Consider the following 21,143-nt stretch of genomic DNA (forward strand, 5'->3'; position numbering starts at 1 on the left):
TAAGATCGAGTAACACTAATAGAGAGATACAACCACGATCAGATGATAAGAGTAAAACATTTGTAACTCTAATTAGAGCAGTCTCAGTGCTATGATATGGTCTAAATCCTGACTGGAAATCCTCACATATACCATTTCTTTCTAAAAAAGAACATAATTGTGAAGACACGGCCTTTTCTAGTATTTTTGACAGAAAGGGTAGATTCGAGATTGGCCTGTAATTGACTAATTCATTAGGATCAAGTTGCGTTTTTTTAATAAGTGGTTTAATTATAGCCAACTTAAAAGTTTTCGGTACATATCCTAATGTCAAAGATGAATTAATGATATTAAGCAGAGGATCTATGACCTCTGGAAGTATCTCTTTTAATAGCCTAGTCGGTATAGGGTCAAGCATACATGTTGTTGATTTTGATGATTTTACAAGTTTAGCCAGTTCTTCTCCTCCTATAGCAGTGAATGAGTGTAATTTTTCCTCAGTGACACTACAGCGCTCTGTCTGAAGTGATACTGTAATAGACGGCTGCATGGTTATAATTTTATTCCTAATATTATCAATCTTACTAGTAAAGAAGTTCATAAAGTCATTACTGCTGTGTTGTTTACAAACATCAGAAGCTGAAGCTTTATTTTTTGATAATTTAGCCACTGTATCGAATAAATACTTAGGGTTGTGTTTGTTTTCTTCTAAAAGAGATGAGAAATAAGCAGATCTAGCAGTTTTTATTAAACTGACCCACACCACCACACCTGTCCCTAACTTTACCCTTAAACTGACCCACACCACCACACCTGTCCCTAACTTTACCCTTAAACTGACCCACACCACCACACCTGTCCCTAACTCTACCCTTAAACTGACCCACACCACCACACCTGTCCCTAACTTTACCCTTAAACTGACCCACACCACCACACCTGTCCCTAACATTACCCTTAAACTGACCCACAACACCACACCTGTCCCTAACTCTACCCTTAAACTGACCCACACCACCACACCTGACCCTAACTTTACCCTTAAACTGACCCACACCACCACACCTGTCCCTAACTCTACCCTTAAACTGACCCACACCACCACACCTGTCCCTAACTTTACCCTTAAACTGACCCACACCACCACACCTCTCCCTAACTTTACCCTTAAACTGACCCACACCACCACACCTGACCCTAACTTTACCCTTAAACTGACCCACACCACCACACCTCTCCCTAACTTTACCCTTAAACTGACCCACACCACCACACCTGACCCTAACTTTACCCTTAAACTGACCCACACCACCACACCTGTCCCTAACTCTACCCTTAAACTGACCCACACCACCACACCTGACCCTAACTTTACCCTTAAACTGACCCACACCACCACACCTGACCCTAACTTTACCCTTAAACTGACCCACACCACCACACCTGACCCTAACTTTACCCTTAAACTGACCCACACCACCACACCTGTCCCTAACTTTACCCTTAAACTGACCCACACCACCACACCTGTCCCTAACTTTTCCCCTAAACTGACCCACACCACCACACCTGACCCTAACTTTACCCTTAAACTGACCCACACCACCACACCTGTCCCTAACTTTACCCTTAAACTGACCCACACCACCACACCTGTCCCTAACTTTACCCTTAAACTGACCCACACCACCACACCTGTCCCTAACTTTACCCTTAAACTGACCCACACCACCACACCTGTCCCTAACTTTTCCCCTAAACTGACCCACACCACCACACCTGACCCTAACTTTACCCTTAAACTGACCCACACCACCACACCTGTCCCTAACTTTACCCTTAAACTGACCCACACCACCACACCTGACCCTAACTTTACCCTTAAACTGACCCACACCACCACACCTGTCCCTAACTCTACCCTTAAACTGACCCACACCACCACACCTGACCCTAACTTTACCCTTAAACTGACCCACACCACCACACCTGTCCCTAACTTTACCCTTAAACTGACCCACACCACCACACCTGTCCCTAACTTTACCCTTAAACTGACCCACACCACCACACCTGTCCCTAACTTTACCCTTAAACTGACCCACACCACCACACCTGTCCCTAACTTTACCCTTAAACTGACCCACACCACCACACCTGACCCTAACTTTACCCTTAAACTGACCCACACCACCACACCTGTCCCTAACTTTACCCTTAAACTGACCCACACCACCACACCTGTCCCTAACTTTACCCTTAAACTGACCCACACCACCACACCTGTCTCTAACTTTACCCTTAAACTGACTCACACCACCACACCTGTCCCTAACTTTACCCTTAAACTGACCCACACCACCACACCTGTCCCTAACTTTACCCTTAAACTGACCCACACCTCCACACCTGACCCTAACTCTACCCTTAAACTGACCCACACCACCACACCTGACCCTAACTTTACCCTTAAACTTACCCACACCACCACACCTGTCCCTAACTTTACCCTTAAACTGACCCACACCACCACACCTGACCCTAACTTTACCCTTAAACTAACCCACACCACCACACCTGTCCCTAACTTTACCCTTAAACTAACCCACACCACCACACCTGTCCCTAACTTTACCCTTAAACTGACCCACACCACCACACCTGTCCCTAACTTTACCCTTAAACTGACCCACACCACCACACCTGTCCCTAACTTTACCCTTAAACTGACCCACACCTGTTCCTAACTCTACCCGTATCTCTCAATATCAGCAAAAGTGTTTTGCAATATAATATGAACACAATAAGTACATTGTACTTACTTTTTGATATAAGTACATAGTAGTTAAGGCCACGCTGATATAAAGTGGGACCGACTGATTGACTATATAGTTTGGATTGGCGGTATGAATGGTTCCGTTCTGGGCAAGATCTCCTAGTGCATCCATGCATGAATAAAAGCAGGACAAGCAGCAATAACCCCTATCCGCTTGTTAAGTCGTGACGTAAGGAACGCCGTTTCTGGGTCCAAGCCTCAACTCATTTCACTTGAGAATGCCATCGACGGCCATTTATGAACCCTATTTTTTTCATATTAAACATCAAACATTTAAAAAAGTGAAACATTTTAAATACTTACAGTCTACACAACAGTCTCTATGGTCACAGCGTTACAGACATTAATAGTTTAAGGATTTATAAAAGATGAATCACTGTCTGGCCATCTGGAATTTTGATATGGAAAAAAAGGTTATTATTATAACTTTTTTGTAGTATTACACTACATTGTGTGTGTATATTAGCACCGTTTGTAGTTTTTCTTGTGGTATAAGATAGAGCGCTTGGACCCGGAAGCACTGCCGCGTGACGTCAGCCTTAACAACCGGATAGGGTAAACTGAACAGAACCAACATGATGTACTGCAGATATCGTTAATGTTCATATTAAATGTACAAAATAATTCAGGAATTTTAGTTTGATTCAAGGGTAGAGTACCAAATCCTGACTGAGGAGAGGAGGAGCTGGTGGTGGAGAAGGGTAAATTAGCTCTGGAGAAACGTGATAGCTACTGATATTTCTATAGGGAGACGTGATCAGCTGACAGCCAGCTGATGTGAGTTTGACTAACATGACCTGCCAGAACTGATGCTAAAAGCTTGATTTTAGCATAATTAAAAAAACATACTGAGTGACTGAAACTTAGAATACACTTATACATCATAGAATGCACTTGTTTGCTCACCTTAAAGGGATAGTTCACTTTGAAATTAAATTTTGATATGTTTTAGTCGGACGTAGTGGTGTACAAGAGGTAAAAACGATATAAATACTGTTCGTTTTCTCACACAAACCGCTCGTTTCGTGTCTTCTCTGTGTATGCTCTTTGAGGTGGTGACCATAGACCTGCATTATGTGAGGCACAGACATAAACGGTTTGACCTTAAATGATCAAAATTGAAACTACTGGGGAAACAAATACTCCTACATCTCGGATGCCCATGAGGTAAGCTAAAACATATCAAAATTTAATTTCAAAGTGAACTATCCCTTTAAGGTGACAGTTTGAACATTGTTTCGATTAATTTATTTTTTCAAGATCTGAGGTGAATTATTTGCTTTTGCTTTTCAGTAAGTCACAAAAATGATAGGCTATTCAAATTCTTTTTACATGAAATACAGCACATCATCTGCATTTGTCATACTTTGCAGGCCTATGTTGTTCTAGTCACAACAGCACTGGAGTGTGTGTAGCTTTTAATTTCTGAAAGAACCATATATCATGGCCATATTCCGGGATGACAATGTCAAGACTCATCAGCTCAGACGGTGAAAGAATGGTTGGAAGGGAGCATGAAGAATCATTTTCACACATGAATGGCACCTCTGAGTCCAGACCTGCAATAATGCATTGACTCTTACACATTTGCTTATTTAAATCCAAGCAGGGACTTTGGCCAGGCAGTGTAATTTAGTTGAACTGAACTTAACTCTTAATCTGGAATACTTTGGCAAATCCAGTCACTTTGTAAACCAGAACTCAATAAATACGGTTAAAAAGAGTATGCATAACAGTTGGCTTCAAATTACTGTGGTCAATAAACTATAAAAAGTATACACAGTACTTTTCAGGAATTGTGCCTTTTTGTTTGGACATATAAAATAAGAGCACTCTAAATGAGAGTATTGTAAGCCTGATCTCATCTTTGTGTATAATGATTTTTTTTTTCTCTGCAGTATGCAAAGTTGTGTAAAGTCTTCCAAACGAGATTAGAGCTTGCTGGATCAAGAAAATTCTTGCCATTTTTATTGTGCGATGTGTATCAGATGGGTGGTCAATGTACATGAAATGTACTGGGGAGTTTATTCACCTCAGTAATTTAAAACGTTTTTTGGATGTGCAATGTAGATCTAGACCATTGAATGCTGTATGTCGGTTTTCTTATTTTAAACTCTTATCTGACTCTCTTTGCCCTGAGCAATGAGCATGTCTTTGGAGGATTGAAAGCTTCAGCGGCAGTGTGTGATTCATGTGTGCAGAGGGGGCGTCAGCGGTCTGTCTGTCCCCAGGGTGGAGATCCGGTCCTGGGGCTGAGGCTTGTAGACAGAGGGGCTGACGGCCTGTGAGCCTGGAAGGCGCAGCACTCTAAATGAGAGTATTGTAAGAGTCAACCTGCTCTCATCTTCATGTACAATCTCTTTTTTTCCCTTCTCTCTCAGCACATTACTAGCCCAGACTATGTGACGACAACCATTGTGTCCGTGCTGACACACACACACACACACACATACACACACACACAGAGAGACACGCATGTTGAGTAGAGAGGCTGCTGTGAGATTTCAGAGTCCGAAAACCTGGGAATCCCCTGCCCCAGACACACACACACACACACACACACACACACACACACACACACACACACACACACACACACACACACACACACACACACACACACACACACACACACACACACACACACACACACCACACACACGTGTGTGTGTGTGTGTGTGTGTGGGCTGGTAATCCCTACATTATGGGGGCAAAGTGTCCCCACAAAGATGGCAATATCCGAAATCCTTGTCGGGACATTTTTAGGTCCCCATGAGGAAAACATCTCACAAATCATACAGGAGTTTAAAACATTATAAAACATGGAAACACTACATGTGTGTGTGTGTGTGTGTGTGTGTGTGTGTGTGTGTGTGTGTGTGTGTGTGTGTGTGTGTGTGTGTGTGTGTGTGCGTGCGTGTGTGTGTGTGCTTGTTTTTGTGACATATCAGGACACAAATGTGTATGTGTATGACATAGGTATTACAGAAGAGGGTGAAATATGAGGGCATTGGCCATGTCCCCACTTTTCAAAATGCTTAAATCATACAGGATTTTTTTTTTTTTAAAGTAAAAATGCAGAATGTTTCCTGTGATGGGTAGGTTTAGGGGCAGGGGCAGTGTAGGGGGATAGAAAATACGGTTTGTACGGTATAAAAACCATTACGCCTATGGAATGTCCCCACAATTCACAAAAAACAAACACACAGACACACACACAAACACACACAGGCGCACGCACACACATACGCACACACATTCATACTCAGTTTTGCTATTTTTTATTCTGAATGGTTTTTATACTGTCCAAACTGTATATTCTCTCCCCCTACACTAACCCTACCCCTAAACCATCACACAAACCTTCTGCATTTTTACATTTCAAAACATTTTAATTTAGTAAATGTATTAATCCATTTCCAACTTGCTCGTCCCCACAATGTAATATAAACCTGTACACAAACATACACACAGAGATGCACACACACACACACACACACACACACACACACACACACACACACACACACACACACACACACACACACACACACACATACACACACTAAGAGACACACACAAACACATGCAAACACACACACACATAGACACACACACACACACACACACACACACACACACACACACACACACACACACACTGAGAGACACACACAAACGCATGCAAACACACACACACACACACACACACACACACACACACACACACACACACACACCTACAGAGACACATAAACACACAGACCCATACATACACCAACAGACACAGAGACATGAACACACAAACAAACACACACACACACACACACACACACACACACACAGATACACACTCAAACAGATACAAAGACACACACACACACACACACACACATACAGAGACACACACAGAGACAAATAGAGACACACAGACACACACCCACACACACCAATAGACACACACAAATGCAAGAGAACACACACACATACACAGACACACACACAGACACACAGAGAGAGAGAGAGAGAGAGAGAGAGAGAGAGAGAGAGAGAGAGAGAGAGAGAGAGAGAGAGAGAGAGAGAGAGAGAGAGAGAGAGAGAAACACACAGACACAGAGACTCTCTCTCTCTCTCTCTCTCACACACACACACACACACATCTCTCTTATATCTTATCAGTTAGTTTGTTCTAAGTAAAGTAAGTTGCTTGTAATTATAGCGCATAATTTACTATTTCATGTAAGTACAACGTGTTTAATAAGGAAAGAAAAAAAGAAAAAGAAAATGTTACCAAATTTTATTTTTTTCCTCACATTAAATTAAACCCGACATCTCCTTAAGCATAATATTGGAGCTATCATTGCACTGGAAGAGTTACATGCTTTATTTAATATGGTTTTGTTCAAATGCCTACCCTTCTAAACCAGAATCCAAAATAGCAACAGAAGTGTCCTTAACCAAATGTTTGATGGCTGCCTTCATGCACATTACACATCCCCACGGTTTATCACATCAATGGTTAACACCAGATACACTGTATCCATCTCTATATTTGTTCTTTGGCTGCCCCAATATAAAAGTTTCATTGTGCAGCTTGAGCTTCCATAATGACCCTCTGAGACAAAGACAGAATCTGATGGAGTTACATATTCATGGGAGCCGATACGTTCAGGAGAGCACATTCTCTGAGACGCCGATCACACACACGCATGACCGAGTCCATTTGCTCAAATGGTGAGATAATTGTCCTGAAGCCATTAGCATCTCAATATCAGTAGCACACTTCTCACGTCTAGAGAGAGGGAGAGGACACAGCGCTCCTCACACACGGACACGGCCCTTAATGGAGGCTGTTTAATGGACCTCGTTCTCCACACACTCAACTTGTGATTGTGACACTTCTCTGCCAAGATCTGCGTCTCGTTATACTTCCCTGGGAAGTTACTTATTTATTCATTTGCTTATTAATTAAATTAATTTATTCTTTGATCAACACTGAATTATTTATTCTGTCTTAACTAGAAAAGTCAGGTCAAATTTATTTGTATAGCACTTTTTACAAAAAGTGTTTCAAGACAAAAACAAGGGAAAACAACACAATCTGGTAAAGGCACAATATGTAAGATTTTTGGATTAGAATATCCAATAAATAACTAGAACAGTTATATATTTTGTTGACTTGTGTACGTACATTATCCCAAATGTTTGAAATAATGTTTAAACCCAGAGATATGGTAAAATGGTAAATGGACTGCATTTATGTAGCGCTTTCAACAGACCCTATGGCCATCCAAAGCGCTTTACATGTTGCCACACATTCACCCATCCATACACCGACGGCGGTGTCGGCCATGCAAGGCGCCATCCAGCTCGTCGGGAGCAGTTTGGGGTTAGGTGTCTTGCTCATAGACCCCCCGACACTTGGTCAGGTGGAACCGGGGATCGAACCACCAACCTTCCGGTTTGTAGACAACCGACATGAACCACTGAACCACTGCCGACCCAAGATATTAGTCGTTTTAACCCTCTGGGCGCCACGGTTTACTCGACAAGATGCGGCACTGAATTAAAAGGCAGATATATAATATATAATATACATGTGCCCCATACATGGAATCAGAGTGCCTACTGTACAGTAAATGGAAAACCTCTACGGCAAAAGCCAACCACTACATGCATTCGGTTTGTTTCTACCATTTATTAGCAATGATTTACACAGTTTGTTTACTATTTACTATTTACCTGAACATTCAGTAATGTGCAATATAACATGCAGAAGGTGAGGGACATTTTTGGGGGAAAGAATTGCTGCATTTTATCATTTGAACATGTGGCTTTTCATTAAAATTCTATAATCCAAGATTGCCATCACCATATGACGTCATAATATGCAAATTAGATGGGAAAATATAATCCCTACATAAACTTTGGTTCATCTTTAATAATTCTCTAATTCTCTAATCTTTTATCTATCTTTATTTATTTTAAGATATAGACTTTTGATTGTATCGTTCTAAATGAACCAATATTGTCCTTGAATCGTATCGACAACCTCAAATCGTGATACAAATCGAATCATTGTTAAAACGAATCGTTACACCCCTAATTAGTATGCTACGGGTTGGGTAAGGGTTAGTAGAAAAAGTTTTTCAGGGTTATGTCCTGTTTTATCTTGGTTTTTCTGTTGCCTTTGTTCCTTTTCCTTACCCTGCGTCCCAATTCGCATACTATCCATCCTAAATAGTATTCGAAAACAGAATTAGTATGTCCCAAATCATAGTATGTTGAAAAGAGGATTCCAAAGGTACCCGGATGGTTTACTATTTCCGGTCCGAATTCGAAGTATGAATCGATGTGCACTCTCACGGCTGATATTGCCCACAACCCACTGCAAGGTCGTATGGGGATTCGATTAGAACTACAAACGCGGATAAAAAGCGTTAAAAACTACAAACATGGCGGATGTGCGAGTCCGGCGGTTAAGTAGAGAAGTTTAGATAAACGGGTTTGTGTGACCAACTATCAGTATTTAACCTGACAAAAATATATTTATTCAGTGTTGTCCACATTATATTTCACCTGCAGCAGCATTGTGAACTTTTGTGATGACACGTTTGGCCATTAACTTTTAAATGCATCATTATATTTAAACTGCAAACACATGAGGAGAGTCTCTGATCCCACAAAGATACACACATGGCAAATCAACGAGCGGCTACATTTCTCTCCGATACAGTAGAAGATTAAACTGAATCTGACGATGATTGACAGGGCAGTTAAACGGTGACGGGATGCACATAACTAAGCGACAGAGTCCGTTAAAGATGGCGAAGTAGTATGTCCCGAAGCTGGCATACTATTCGGCTACACACTCAAAAGTATATACCTTTTCTTCACAAAAAGAGTACATACTTTTAGGACGTAGTATAAGTAGGCGAATTGGGAGGCAGCATTAGTCTCCTAGGTTTCTCATTTTTTGATTATGGTTTGCACCTGATGTTCATTTAGCTTATTAGGTTGCGCTTGTATTTCAGCCCTGTTTCTTTTCAGTTCATTGTCTGTCCTTGTCCGTACTAAGTTGGTTTCTGTTCATGATTCTAGAGTTATTTATGAAGATTTGTGTTTGTTTCTAATTTAAGTAGGTTCTACATCTGCCAACTTTCTTTTTTTCTCCAACCAGCACTCGTGACAAAGTTGGCATGTACTTGCAAATTTAGGGCCGTCAAAATAAAGTGTTAGCAGATATTAAGCAGACAGTCTAGTAATAGAGTGGTGCAGGTATGACATCACTTTGTTTAACACTTCCCGTTCCTTCGTCCTGAAATCAATGTTGTTGTTTTTTTTTAATGGGGTTTATGGTTAAATGGCTGAAATAAGTAGCCTAGAAATCTAGACGCACCCTAGCGGCAGCAAATCTAATCTGCCGCGAGTGTCATCTAGCAACTCTCAATACCCTTCTGAGCTGTAAACGCCAAACTCTGGTTGGGCCAATCACATCGTATATAGAGTCGGTGGGCGGGGCCATAATGACGACAGTCGAGTTGCGTTTGCGTGCTTCTAGTAAACACAGAAACTGGCGAATGGCGGTCTTTTGAATCAGCTTTGACCGCGACTCTGGAAGACTTGGAGTTAAGCTTTTCTCTGAGAAAAGAACAAAGAACGGCACTGAAGTCATTCTTAAGAAGGGAAGATGTGTTCGGAGTTTAGCCGACCGCGATACGGCGAATGTTTAATCTATCAAGAAGCTCTGTTTCACCTTCGTTGCTCTGGTTGGTTGTAGCGCTATCCTATCGCGTGCAGAGAAAGTTTGAAAGACCATTTATCCTCCCCTCGGATTGAGCTGTCAATGGTGAGTTTCCAGACCAAACATCTTTATGTGGGTCTGGCTTGTCAGGCTATGAAATAAGGTCTGTGGTGAACACAAGCTCAAGACCTGTTCACGTTTTTTTCTACGACATAAAATACATCAGTATTACCCCACTCATGTCTTGAACATGTTACATGTCTTGAAAAAGGTGATTGCTTACAAGTGGCTAAATGGGACTACAGAGGCTGTCAACGAGATTAAATGTCATCACACCGAAAAGGTAAGCTCAGTCCACATTTACAGCCTCATTATGCTCATAATTGTCCTCTTATAAACTAGTTTAACATTTAGGGTTCACAATTTATAAAGGTTGTGTGCATCTGTGATAATTATCTAGATGAACAAAATGTGTAAGTATCATAAACTTGGGTTGATCACAGAGCTTGTTTTTAGCGATAATCCAAAAGCCTATGGAAAAATCATATTGCGTTTTTCTCTAGGTAACCAGTGCGATGCAAACTGCTGGTTGGCCAAAAAAGTGACATCACACCTTCACCACTCTATACGCCAATGAGCTTTAGTTGACATGTAGATGCAGCCTTTCTTATAGTGAACAGAATGTCTAAAAGAAACCCGCAAAATAAAGTATTAACAATAATTCAGTTTGAAAGACCGAAATGGAGAAGAAAGTATTACCAGTGTGGTCGAGTGGCAGTTGCAGTAAAATATTACAGATGGTGGATGTCTGCTGTATCTGGCATAACCCAACACTCAGAACCAGACTATAAGATGAAGAAATGCACTTAGCAAACTGCATTCAGAACACATATTTGGGTTGTGTTTGCAGTATTGACTGATTTGCAAAATACTAAAACACAAACAGCAAATACACAACACTATCAGCGATCATCAGTCAATCGTAGTGACTTCCCCCTCTATCTTTCATTTCTGTGTCTCACTTTTCGCTTTATTTTCCTCTTTTCTCTTCCATCCAGGTTGGCATGACAACAGATGAAACCAATGGCTTTATTTGGCAATCACACAATTCCCATCAGCCTCTTCTGCTCCGGCCAGGCTATCCGAAATCAATCTGAACCCCCCCAAACAATGTTGCAATGTCACCGTACACCTGACAGGTATCGAGGTATTCAGCTCATGTCCTGTATCACGCTGGGACCCCCTCCCCCTCCCCCTCCATCCCATTACCTGCCCATTCAGAGCAGTCAAAGCCCAGAGCTCAAGCAGGCAAAACTGTTATGATCCTCCAGGTTTGGGCTCAGATAAAGCGCAGTTGAGGGAACACACTGAAGTCTGTGTTTGGCTGATATACACATACAGAGCCATTAGGAGACCTCAGTTGACATGAGATAGGGAGGTCTTGTATAGAGACTGTACAACACTGAAAAACTTCATTGATGCCCCATCTCACTAATGAAAGAGACAAATTACACACAGACTGGTGTAATGACTGGTCTGAGATGGGAAAGTGTGGTTTTATATTACTGAAATGATTAAAGGTATTGTTGTTCAAAGCGCCAAAAGTCACATGGTCCTTTGTGCCGATTCACTCTGGAGATGTTTGACAGCTGGAGGCGGTCATACATTTTCACAAACTGTTGCTCTGAAATTTGTCCATAGAGGCCGTGACTTCATTAATCTGCGGTCACGGTTAATTAGTCGCCTCATTAGTTAACAAACACAGTAATTTACAGTGTACCAATTGTGGACACAGTTGCTTTGGAGCCACCTGGAATAAAGGCACATGTTGTTTCTCTTCATGCTCCAGAGTCAATCTACTTTTTAGTTTATAATGTATATTCAACATTCAATACAGGCAACAACTTTTTTTTTTTTTAAAGGCACACTAACACACTAAATTAACTCAATTTTTGTTATAAGTCAATACTTCGAGTCTGCTGGCAAAAAGAGAGTGTGCCAGAACTCGTAATAAAACCAGAATCAACATAGGCATAGCTTTTCAGAGATGGAAGAACTCAGGGATTTTAAATATTGTAAAAGCAACAGGTGTTTTTATTACTCAATAGGTGAGTGAGGTGTTTTATTGAACAGATAAACTGCCATATGTAGCGCTCTAACAGAGTTCATTGTAAAAAAGTCATCTATTGTGAAGGGTAATTTCATTGTGGTTGTTGTAGCTGGAATTTATTTTCAAGAAAGTACTGTCTATTAATCGGTAAAGCTACGGTAACGTCTTCAGGTAGTCAGCTTGAGATCCTTTCTATCTAAACTGGTTATGGACCAGATTCACTACCATCTTGTGCCAGCGCAAACCCACTTTTGGTGATAAAAAACCCCACTAAAGACTAAAGACACACAGGACAAATAAGTGCTGAGAAGACGTGGACATGGTTATTTTTGCAGCTGACTTTAGTGCATGTGCCTTGTCCACTCCCATCTAAACTTTTTGGGAATTGTTTTCTCATGCTAATTTGCCCCTCTTACTAAATCTGGCCCTATACCTCTTAAACCTAGTAGTGAATGTTTTATGAGCAGTAGAATAACCATATTAAACCAATGATAACCAAACACAACCAAAACAATCATCTTCTGCTAAATGCATGCAGTCTCGCAGAGGGGCAAATATGACATAGGTACCTTATAGAAATAACATGGGTTATTATTGTTTTTTCCAACTACAATGTGTGTTTAAAACAATAATGATACTACCAGGATTCTGTTATCTATTCACATTATAAGTGAATTATATATATGACAGTTAAAATAGGGTTAGTATTATGACAAAAAAAAATGAGTACAGGTTAATGAAACCACATATTTAGGAATGGAGTTGATAGTTTTAGAATCAGTCACTAAAATGTATATTGGTTGACTGCTTAACTAAATATATTGAACAGATGAGATAGGAAAATATGTTTTTTAAATGGTCAGCAGTAACCTTTTCCAAAGAAATGATAAAAATAAACTTTGTAGTCTATTTAGGGATAAATGCATGGCACTGCTTCCTTTTTACTATTAGATAAACTCTAAAAAGTCTTCTTTTCGGCATCCCGCTGATCTCACACTATAGGTGACCATTTTATTCCTGATCAGGTGAGACTTCGGTATATGATATCATTTCTACAGGAAATAATCGGCTGCTTGTGCTGGTAATAATTTAGTTTTTGGTTTTCCTGTTGCTGACTGAGGCTTTATTATGCAGCTAAATGTTTAGATCTGTAGATCAAATCATGTCCCAAAGGACAATTAACCATAAATGTACCCAAATTACAGCTAATTTTATGTTTTTTTTTTCAGTCTGTTTATACTTCGCTCTCTTACTCAGAAACTCCTTCCTTTTTAATCACTCGTAATGTTGTTGTTGTTTTTGTATGACCCAGCTTCAGTTTTCCTCTTCAGGACGGAGATGCTATCAATAGCGAAAGTGAGTACACTGAAAAAAGTGGGTAACTGCAATTTTTACCTTAAAGAGCTACACTATATTGCCAAAAGTTCTGCGACGCCTGCCTTTACATGCACATGAACTTTAATGATATCCCATTCTTAATCCGTAGGTTTTAATATGGAGTCGGCCCACCCTTTGCAGAGATAACAGATTTAACTTTTCTGGTAAGGCTTTCCACAAAAAAAAGTCTCTAATTTGTTTCTTTCTCTTTTTTTTTGACCATTCTTCTAGGAGCTCATTTGTGAGGTCAGGCACTGATGTTGGACAAGAAGCCCTGGCTCTCAGTGTCCGCTCTAATTCATCCCAAAGGTGATCTATGGGGTTGAGCTCAGGACTCTGTGCAGACCAGTCAAGTTCCTCCACACCAAACTCACTCATCAATGTCTTTATGGACTGACGCTTTGTGCACAGTCATGTTGGGACAGGAAGGGGCCATCCCCAAACTGCTCCCACAAAGTTAGGAGCATGAAATTGTTCCTTTCACATAGAGAGTGCATAAAGAGTTCCTTTCACTGGAACTAAGGGGCCAAGCCCAACCCCTGAAAAACAACCCCACACCATACTACCCCTCCACCAAACTTTACACTTGGTACAATGCCGGTACGGTTTCTCCTGGCAACTGCCAAACCCAGACACATCCATCAGATTGCCAGAGCGTGATTGGTCACTCTAGCTTTACTCCACCGCATCCCACGCTTTGCATTCCACTTGGTGAAGTAAGGCTTAGATGAGCTGCTTGGTCATAGAAACCCATTCCATGAAGCTCTCTACACAATTTTATTGAGCTCATCTGAAGGCCACACAAAGTTTGGAGCTCTGTAGCCATTGACTCTGCAGAAAGTTGGAGACTTCTGCACACTGAGTCAATCTGTGATTTTAAGTGGCCTATCACTTAATGGTACACCTGAATTCAATGATTGTCAGGGGTGTCCCAATACTTTTGGCAGTTTAGTGTATTTCTACCTGATTTAACCCACAGAAATGTTGGTATAAAATAAATGTATGTATTTAGATATTAAATAAAAAAGATGTGACTTGAATCCAGTTGATTTATATTTGGCTAATTTAGAATAATTAGAATTTTTAGATTAGCTTTTTTTTTTTCCGGTGTGTTTGTTGCATAGAGTCTGCAGTCTGTTTATAGATGGGTGATCAACTGAGTGCTTCTATTAGACATTATTTATAAATGAATATATTTTTTTAGATTTATATTCAGATTTTATTACAAATTATCAGCATCAAAATTCCAGTAAAAAATGAGTATTGGGAAAATCCCAGATTTTCAATGTGGTCTCAGACATTTCCCCCCCACTGCATGCAGACTTTAGATATCCTTTGATGGGCTTAGTTTTATGTTTTGTTTTTGATTTTTTTGTTGTTGGTTTTTTTGCATGAGCAGTAGTGCCAGGAAAAATAGCAGACTGAGAAAGAGGAATGTGTGTTGTTTGCGCAGGCAGCTGGTTAGTATCTCCCGTCTCGTTTCATTTCACCCCTCTCGTTATTCTGCCCTTCCTTCCCTACTATTCTCAATTCCCACTGACCCCAGGCGCGCTCCCATCAGCCGGCGAGCCGGGCCAGTGTCGTGGACAGAGAGAAATGGAGAAAGAAGCAGGAGTGGAGGGAGAGAGGGACATGTGAGCGGTGTGACTCTGCCGAGGAGTGTTAATAGTTATTGATCCACTGTGTTTTTAATGTGCGGCGTGGGCCGACTGCCACAGCGAGGCGGGGGAGGCAGACGCGCTCACGGGCAAGCTAACACACAGAGAGCGAATGTAATAGAAATCTCGCTCCCCTGTTTTTTTGCGCCATGTCCCTCCCCTCACTTCCATCTCTCTATCTCAGGCTGTAGATTGATCTTCCTCTTCCTGCTGTTTGGGGCTCTGTCATTACCCTCTCTGTCATTAGAGTGGAGTCAGCAGCCGGGCCGCCCTGCCCGCATCACTCTACACAGACAGCTCGACTCATCCCTCACACTAACTCTACATTTATAACCACAGCTGACACACACACACACACACACACGCATCCAGACCAATGGATCTTGAACCCCTCACTTGGGCTCCAGGGGTCTGAGGGTTTTACCAGCACACTGACAGCTCTGTGATTTTCAAAACACAGATAAACTAAAACACACCTATTGATTTTTGTTCCCCCTACATTTACATTTTGCACGCTTGTTTCAACTGTATTCACCAACATTGCTCTCTGAAAGCCTAGGACAGAAGTATTAACTAACAAAATGTACTATTATAGCATGTTTTTAGTTTGACAAGGTACTATGTTTTATTGGGAATACCGTGATATTTATTTCAAGGAATACTGTATGAATTCTTTAAATATATATGGTACGCAGCATATAAAATGGTGTAGTTATTGTTTTGGTTGTTAAAGTGATATTGGTGTCATAATTAATATTTTTGATTGGAATAAAACCACCATATTTCACTGATATCACATAAAGCACAATTTTAAGCCTTACTGATTTTTTTTTTTTTTTTTACAACATATATTTAAGTAATATAATAGCATAGTCTTCGTTTAGGATGAAGATACTACTGTGATACATATCAGCCATCTAGTCTTCTTAATACTTATAAGTTTTTTTATTTGCACATATCTTGATTATATTTATATATGGTAACACTTTAGTATGGGGAACACATTCACTATTAACTTTGACTTTTGCCTCAATAAACTCATAATTTACTGCTTATTAATAGTTAGTAAGGTAGTTTTTGCAGCATTTAATTTTAGGTATTGAGTAGGATTAAGGGATGTAGAATAAGATCATGCGAATAAGGCATTAATATGTGCTTTATAAGTGCTAATAAACAGCCAATATCCTAGTAATATGCATGCTAATAAACAACTAGTTAATAGATAATAACTGAACCTTTATATATATATATATATATATATATATATATATATATATATATATATATATATATATATATATATATATATATATATATATATACACTGTTATTTTATATATACTCAACACTTTATAGATTTAGTGAGATTTTCATTCATTACAGACCACTATTGTTCTGTAATTCACTATTGAATTATAATTACTTCACTATTTCTCATTCACTTCTTTATTGCAGGATTTGTCCAAATATTTGAGGAAATTTTAATGAAAATATGGTAACACTTTATTTTACGGTCTTCTTGTAACATATTTTACATGTTCTATAACAGTGAATTATACATAATGACAAGTTGGTAACTAAACCTAAACAAAAACCTAACCGAAACGGTTGTTAATTATTATTACCCAAGGTAACACTTTATTTTAATGTTCAATTATGAACTATTAACTAGTTGCTTATTGGCATGCATAGGATATTGGCTGTTTATTAGTACTTATAAAGCACATATTAATAATAATTCATTACATTTATATAGCGCTTTTCTAGACACCCAAAGCGCTTTACATATTTACAGAAGGGGGGAATCTCCTCAACCACCACCAATGTGCAGCACCCACCTGGATGCCTTAATGCCTTATTCTGCATGACATTATTCTACATCCCTTAATCCTACCAAATACCTAAACTTAAACACTACAAAAACGACCTTACTAACTATTAATAAGCAGTAAATTATGAGTTTATTGAGGTAAAAGTCGTAGTTAATAGTGAATATGTGTTCCCCATATTAAAGTGTTACCTTACTCAATACTTTAATTACACAGTAACACAGATGCCTTAAAATAAAGTGTGTCCCTTTATGTTAAGGTGATGTAGTTACATTTACTCAAATAAGTACTGAGTAATATTAATGAACTACGTGTCCTTAGAGTTAGGGTTATTGTTTACTTTGGGGTTAGTTACTTGTAATTATGCATAATGTAGTTATGACTATAGTAAGTAAATGTAGTGATGTGTAACTACATCCCCTTAAAAAATAGTATTACCCATTCACATGTTCACGGTTCTCTGATAGTGGTTAATGGGCACATGACATGAAAAGTTAAATATTGAATCTTATATTTAGTGTGTGTTTTGGTTGTTTTTATTATTTAATAATTGTTTATTCATTTTAATTTTACATTTTAAAGATTGAAATCATGTTTAGCTTTCCATAAACCCACAATCCCCCTGCAGTTCCCATTCAAAAGGGTGGACTACTGTTCTCAATAAGATCTAAATAATGCATTGTCTGGACCTTTTGTGATTTATATCATAGTTGATTTCTAACTTGAACGCTCTTTGATCCCAATGACCTGTATTGTTTTTTTGTGATTATTCACAAGTCGTTTGTGGAAGGAAATGGCATGAATCTGTATAAATAGAGGGACTGAATACCTACACGATCAGCACTTTTTTATTATTAACAATACATACAGACATATAGGTTACTGTGTTTTTATTTTGAAATATGAAGCTCTTTTGAAACGCCAGTACATCAACCGTTTGATTATTACTGTTTATTTATTCATATGTTTAACGTCTGCAGGTGTTTTCTGCTGTTGTCTCTTCTTTTGTTATGCTTATTGAGGTCTTTATTAAGCTGACAGATGCAATGCAAATGAAGTTATTACTTCAGTTTAAATTATGATAATGGTTGTTTTTGTCATTGTTGGTGTGAGCGACTGAAGGACAGGGATATCAGTCTGTTTGTTTCTCTTTGATGGAGATGTTAAATGTTTCAGATAATGCGCTCTGGTTCTTAGGAACCTTTCCAATTACCATGGTGACATGACAACTGGTCAGTGTGTTTCATTTAGAGATGGATACGTGCACTGTAAAAGCAAAATGCTGCCTTATATTTTTAAGTACAATCAACTTGGCTATTTAAGTCATCTCAACTTAAATGACATCACACTGGCTTAATCAAAGTTGAATCAAAAAAAAAGTCTCTTAACATGTTTTGATGAGTTTAACCTGATGCCTTTCAAAGATCGTATTCGGCCTCAGATTACTATTGTTCAACATTCACTGCTCGTTAAAACATCCCACTCTTACTTTATCAGGACAAACTCAGTATCCTAGACGGATTAAAGACTCCAGCTTGGATATTTGAACACTGTTTATGATAAAACTGGGTTGCAGTGACATTAAGTTCTTAATTTATGTCAGAAGTGCATTATAATCGATCCGTTATGAATGATATTTTGAGTGAAAAGTGATCATATTTGGATAAATATTGATATATTATCAAGTTTGCTTCAATATTGCCTTATATTTGTAAGTACAATCAACTTGGCTATTTAAGTCATCTCAACTTAAATGACATTACACTGGCTTAAAAATGAGTTGAATCAAAAAAAAAGTCTCAACTTATTTTGATGAGTTTAAGTAATGTACTGTCTATTGTTCTAACTTATTGGTCATATCATGTTCTGCGGTGTGTCCATGAGAAAAGCGGACGAGTTGAAGGAGTTAACCTCGTCCCGTTGTTGTTGTTACTGATGAAATGATGGGATCTGGTGTGCTTTTCCCAACTTTCGTCGAAGTTCCATTGAACTCCATTGGTAACGACGAAACCAGCGAGCATAGTTGGCTTTGAGAAACCCACCTCAAAATGGTTGAGCTCCCAGAGGCCTCGATTTCTCCAGATGTCTGTGGACCCCCACACAGGGGGTCAGACCTCGTACATGTGGGAGCAGTTTAGGGATGAAGGGAGAGAGGGAAAGGCAGGAGTAAGAAGATACCTGAGGATGCCATTGTGTGATTTGCGTGGAAACCATCCAGGGTGGAAATCTTGAGGGCTAGTCACACACGACGGTCCCCTGGCCGCTTTATTTGTTGAAATAAGAGGGTTCAACAGATCTCCGTCTCAGTCTGTGTACACTTCCGCTTTAGAAGAGTAAATATTTGAATACTTTCACCATCTCCCTTTTCACTTTGCACCCCACAAAAAGCAAATTTCATTTGCAGAACTATTAAACTGGAATCGCAGGTTATGAATATGAATTACTCGGCATTTACATGCATCATTTGTGAAATGACGCAGAATGAATTTTCTTCATAGAGAGAGCGAGCGAGGGAGAAAAATTACAGGCTGAGCTCTTTCTTCGAGAAGAGTCCTGAATATCCTTTAGCATTGTGAGGAAATGTTTAATCTGACTCCCGCTGGGAAACTGAAGCCTAATGCAGTATCTCAGTGCCTCTGCTGTCTGCCGGCAGAATGGCGGAGACATTTTAATGCATTTCAGAGTTCTTCTCTAGGTACGAGATGATGGACGGAGGAACCTTATATTTGCGAACACCCAGGGTTTAATGCACTCAGCGCCGCTCGCCGCCTTGTCTTCCACCCAACAAAACATGTTCCGTGGAATAAAAGAAAAAGCAAAGCACAAAATTATTCTCCCTGCCTTCTATCAAGCTCCTGCATTCAGCAGCGCGTCTGAAGGGCGCGTCAGTCCGCCTGCCTCTCTCAGAGAGGTAATTATCCTTTTTCCTGTCACAGGGCTCCAAATGATCTCTAACCACTGGGGAGCTTTTTTAGGGGCTCAGCTTTGTCAATAGGAAGTCGAAAGAGCTTTAATTTTCAGACAGCTGCACATGTACTTTCATCTCGGCATTATTCCCCTATAGCGGTCATCTATCCGAGCGCGCGTGCACACGCGCCCCTTTTGTTTGTGACGTGGGGCCGCGCGCGTGTGTGTACGGCCTCCCCACATTAACATATTTATTTATAGACTTGCACTTTTCTTACAGTCATTTTTGTGTAACAATTTTCACACTCGACATTGTCTGTGTAATTTCCCTTTCAGTGTCTCTCTGTTTTCTCCTCTCTTTCCTTCCCTTTCAGAAAGAGCCATGAATGGATGGAAAATTATCACAATTACTCACATAATTGAGCCGTCTTTGTGGCAAGTGCAGCTCGAGGAGCCCTTTTTCCATCAGCCAAAATGGTTTCATTATAGGGGTTTTCATATTCCCTGACACAGGGCACGGAGGGGGGAGGCGGGCGGCGCAGGGCTGAGGAGCGCTGGAGTGCGCGGAGAAGTCGCTGGGGGAGAAGGGTGGATCATTAAGGTCACAGTGGGGATAATTATCTTGACTATGGAAAGAGCATCCAGCACCTTTTTCTCTTCCCCACCACAAAAGCACCGTCCCTGGCCTTTCGGCACAAAGAAC

Source organism: Pseudorasbora parva, chromosome 5 (genome assembly GCF_024679245.1).
Source record: "Pseudorasbora parva isolate DD20220531a chromosome 5, ASM2467924v1, whole genome shotgun sequence".
Taxonomy (NCBI): domain Eukaryota; kingdom Metazoa; phylum Chordata; class Actinopteri; order Cypriniformes; family Gobionidae; genus Pseudorasbora; species Pseudorasbora parva.